Below are 5,304 nucleotides of genomic sequence, written 5' to 3' on the forward strand. Positions count from 1 at the left end.
CATATATCCCCATATCTCCTCCCTTTAGCGTCTCCCTCGCACCCTCCCTATCCCACCCCTCTAGGCAGTCACAAAGCCCCGAGCTGATCTCTCTATGCTATGCGGCTGCTTCTCACTAGCTATCTATTTTACATTTGGTGTAAAATGTGTATATATGTGTATATATGTCAATGCCACTTTCTCACTTCGTCTCAGCTTACCCTTCCCCCTCCCCATGTCCTCAAGTCCATTCCCTACATCTGTGTCTTTATTCCTGTCCTGTCCTAGGTTCTTCAGGACCTTTTTTTTTTTTCTGTAGATTCCATATATATGTGTTAGCATATGGTATTTGTTTTTCTCTTTCTGACTTACTTCACTCTGTATGACAGACTCTAGGTCCATCCACCTCACTACAAATAACTCAATTTCGTTTCTTTTTATGGCTGAGTAATATTCCATTGTATATATGTGCCACATCTTCTTTATCCATTCATCTGTCGATGGACACTTAGGTTGCTTCCATGTCCTGGCTATTGTAAACAGAGATGCAATGAACATTGTGGTACATGACTCCTTTTGAATTATGGTTTTCTCAGGGTATATGCCCAGTAGTGGGATTGCTGGGTCCTATGATAGTTCTAATTTTTAGGTTTTTAAGGAATCTCCATAGTGGCCATATCAACTTACATTCCCACCAACAGTGCAAGAGGGTTCCCTTTTCTCCACACCCTCTCCAGCATTTGTTGTTTGTAGATTTTTTGATGATGGCCATTCTGACTGGTGTGAGGTGATACCTCATTGTAGTTTTGATTTGTATTTCTCTAATAATTAGTGATGTTGAGCATCCTTTCATGTGTTTGTTGGCAGTCTGTATATCTGCTTTGAAGAAATGTCTATTTAGGTCTTCTGCCCGTTTTTGGATTGGGTTTTTTTTTTTTCATACTGAGCTGCTTGTAAATTTTGAAGATTAATCCTTTGTCAGTTGCTTCATTTGCAAATATTTTCTTCCATTCTGAGGGTTGTCTTTTTGTCTTGTTTATAGTTACCTTTGCTGTGCAAAAGTTTTTAAGTATCATTAGGTCCCATTTGTTTATTTTTGTTTTTATTTCCATTTCTCTAGGAGGTGGGTCAAAAAGGACCTTGCTGTGATTTATGTCATAGTGTTCTACCTATGTTTGCCTCTAAGGAGTTTTATACTGTCTGGTCTTACATTTAGATCTTTAGTCCATTTTGAGTTTATTTTTGTGTATGGTATTAGGAAGTGTTCTAATTTCATTCTTTTACACGTAGCTGTCTAGTTTTCCTAGCACCACTTATTGAAGACGCTGTCTTTTCTCCACTGTATATTCTTGCCTCCTTTATCAAAAAATAAGCTGACCATAGGTGCGTGGGTTTATCTCTAGGCTTTCTATCCATAGTTCTGTTTTTGTGCCAGTACAATACTGTCTTGATTACTGTAGCTTTGTAGTATAGTCTGAAGTCAGGGAGTCTGATTCCTACAGCTCCGTTTTTCTTTCTCAAGATTGCTTTGGCTATTCGGGGTCTTTTGTGTTTCCATACAAATTGTGAAATTTTTTGTTCTAGTTTTCTGAAAGATGCCATTGGTAGTTTCATAGGGATTGCATGGAATCAGTAGATTGCTTTGGATAGTATAGTCATTTTCACAATGTTGATTGTTCCAATCCAAGAACATGGTATATCTCTCCATCTGTTTGTATCACCTTTAATTTCTTTCATCAGTGTCTTACAGTTTTCTGCATACAGGTCTTTTGTCTCCTTAAGTAGGTTTATTCCTGGGTATTTTATTCTTTTGCTTGCAATGGTAAATGGCAGTGTTTCCTTAATTTCCCTTTCACATTTTTCATCATCAGTGTATGGGAATGCAAGAGATTTCTGTGCATTAATTTTGTATCCTGCTACTTTACCAAATTAATTGATTAGCTCTAGTAGTTTTCTGGTAGCATCTTCAGGATTCTCTATGTATAGTATCATGTCATCTGCAAACAGTGACAGCTTTACTTCTTCTTTTCCAATTTGGATTCCTTTTATTTCTGTTTCTTCTCTGATTGCTGTGGCTAAAACTTCCAAAACTATGTTGAATAAGAGTGGTAAGAGTGGGCAACCTTGTCTTGCTCCTGATCTTTTTTTTTTTTTTTTTGCGGTACGCGGGCCTCTCACTGCTGTGGCCTCTCCCGTTGCGGAGCACAGGCTCTGGATGAGCAGGCTCAGCAGCCATGGCTCACGGGCCCAGCCGCTCCGCGGCATGAGGGACCCTCCCAGACCGGGGCACAAACCCCTGCATCGGCAGGTGGACTCTCAACCACTGCACCACCAGGGAAGCCCTTGCTCCTGATCTTAGTGGAAATGGTTTCAGTTTTTCACCATTGAGAACGATGGTGGCTGTGGGTTTGTCATATTTAGCCTTTATTATGTTGAGGAAAGTTCCCTCTATGCCTACTTTCTGGAGGGTTTTTATCATAAATGGGTGTTGAATTTTGTCAAAAGCTTTTTCTGCATCTATTTAGATGATCCTATACGGTTTTTCTCCTTCAATTTGTTAATATGGTTTATCACATTGATTGATTTGCGTATATTGAAGAATCCTTGCATTCCTGGGATAAACCCCACTTGATCATGGTGTATGATCCTTTTAATGTGCTGCTGGATTCTCTTTCTTAGTATTTTGCTGAGGATTTTTGCATCTATGTTCATCAGTGATATGGGCCTATAGTTTTCTTTCTTTGTGACATCTTTGTCTGGTTTTGGTATCACGGTGATGGTGGCCTCATAGAATGAGTTTGGGAGTGTTCCTCCCTCTGCTATATTTTGGAAGAGTTTGAGAAGGATAGGTGTTAGCTCTTCTCTAAATGTTTGATAGAATTCACCTGTGAAGCCATCTGGTCCTGGGCTTTTGTTTGTTGGAAGATTTTTAATCACAGTCTCAATTTCAGTGATTGTGATTGGTCTGTTTATATTTTCTATTTCTTCCGGGTCCAGTCTTGGAAGTTTCTAAGAATTTGTCCATTTCTTCCAGGTTGTCCATTTTACTGGCATATAGTTGCTTGTAGTAATCTCTCATGATCCTTTGTATTTCTGCACTGTCAGTTGTTACTTCTACTTTTCCATTTCTAATTCTATTGATTTCAGTAGAATTCTTCTCCCCTTTTTTCCTGATGAGTCTGGCTAATGGTTTATCAATTTTATCTTCTCAAAGAACCAGCTTTTACTTTTATTGATCTCTGCTATTGTTTCCTTCATTTCTTTTTCATTTATTTCTGATCTGATCTTTATGATTTCTTTCCTTCTGCTAACTTTGGGGTTATTTTTATTCTTCTTTCTCTAATTGCTTTAGGTGTAAGGTTAGGTTGTTTGAGATGTTTCTTGTTTCTTGAGGTAGGATTGTATTGCTATAAACTTCCCTTTTAGAACTGCTTTTGCTGCATCCCATGGGTTTTGGGTTGTCATGTTTTCATTGTCATTTGTTTCTAGGTATTTTTTGATTTCCTCTTTGATTTCTTCAGTGATCTCTTGGTTATTAAATAGTGTATTGTTTAGCCTCCGTATGTTTGTATTTTTTAAAGATATTTTCCTGTAATTGATATCTAGTCTCATAGCGTTGTGGTCAGAAAAGATAACTGATACGATTTCAATTTTCTTAAATTTACCAAGGCTTGTGACCCAAGATATGATCTAACTTGGAGAATGTTACACGACCACTTGAGAAGAAAGTTTATTCTGTTGTTTTTGGATGGAATATCCTATAAATATCAATTAAGTCCATCTTGTTTAATGTATCATTTAAAGCTTGTGTTTCCTTATTTATTTTCATTTTGGATGATCTGTCAATTAGTGAAAGTGGGGTGTTAAAGTCCCCTACTATGACTGTGTTACTGTCGATTTCTCCTTTTATGGCTGTTAGCATTTGCCTTATGTATTGAGGTGTTCCTATGTTGGGTGCATAAATATTTACAATTGTTATATCTTCTTCTTGGATCGATCCCTTTATCATTATGTAGTGTCCTTCTTTGTCTCACGTAATAATCTTTATTTTAAAGTCTACTTTGTCTCATATGAGAATTGCTAGTCCAGGTTTCTTTTGATTTCCATTTGCATGGAATATATTTTTCCATCCCGACTTTCAATCTCTATGTGTCCCTAGGTCTTAAGTGGGTCTCTCGCAGACAGCATATATATGGGTCTTGGTTTATGTTATTTATTTTTTGTTGCTGTTGTATGCTGGCCTCTCACTGTTGTGGCCTCTCCCGTTGTGGAGCACAGGCTCTGGACGTGCAGGCTCAGCGGTCATGGCTCACGGGACCAGCCGCTCCCCGGCATGTGGGATCTTCCCGGACCAGGGCACAAACCCGCGTCCCCTGCATTGGCAGGAGGACTCTCAACCACTGCGCCACCAGGTAAGCCCAGGGTCTTGTTTTTGTATACATTCAGCCAGTCTATGTCTTTTGGTTGGATGATTTAATCTTTTACATTTAAGGTGATTATCAATATGTATGTTTCTATTACCATTTTCCTAATTGTTTTGGGTTTGTTATTGTGGGTCTTTTCCTTCTCTTGTGTTTCCTGCCTAGAGAAGTTCCTTTAGCATTTGTTGTAAAGCTGGTTTGGTGGTGCTGAATTCTCTTAGATTTTGCTTGTCTGTAAAACTTTTAATTTCTCCATCAGATCTGAATGAGATCCTTGCTGGGTAGACTAATCGTGGTTGTAGGTTTTTCCCTTTCATCACTTTAAATATGTCCTGCCACGCCCTTCTGGTTTGCAGAGTTTCTGCTGAGAGATCAGCTGTTAACCTTATGGGGATTCCCTTGTGTGCTATTTGTTGTTTTTCCCTTGCTGCTTTTAATATTTTTTCTTTGTATTTAATTTTTGATAGTTTGATTAATATGTGCCTTGGCGTGTTTCTCCTTGGATTTATGCTGTATGGGACTCTCTGCACTTCCTGGACTTTATTGAATATTTCCTTTCCCATATTAGGGAAGTTTTCAACTATAATCTCTTCAAATATTTCCTCAGTTGCTTTCTTTTTCTCTTCTTCTTCTGGGACCCCTATAATTCGAATGTTGGTGTGTTTAATGTTGTTCCAGAGGTCTCTGAGACTATCTTCAATTCTTTTCATTCTTTTTTCTTTATTCTGCTCTGCAGTAGTTATTTCAACTATTTTATCTTCCAGGTCACTTATCTGTTCTTCTGCCTCAGTTAATCTGCTATTGATTCCTTCTAGAGAATTTTTAATTTCATTTATTGTGGTGTTCATAATTGTTTGTTTGCTGTTTAGTTCTTCTAGGTCCTTGTTAAACGTTTCTTGTATTT

Source organism: Orcinus orca, chromosome 3 (genome assembly GCF_937001465.1).
Source record: "Orcinus orca chromosome 3, mOrcOrc1.1, whole genome shotgun sequence".
Taxonomy (NCBI): domain Eukaryota; kingdom Metazoa; phylum Chordata; class Mammalia; order Artiodactyla; family Delphinidae; genus Orcinus; species Orcinus orca.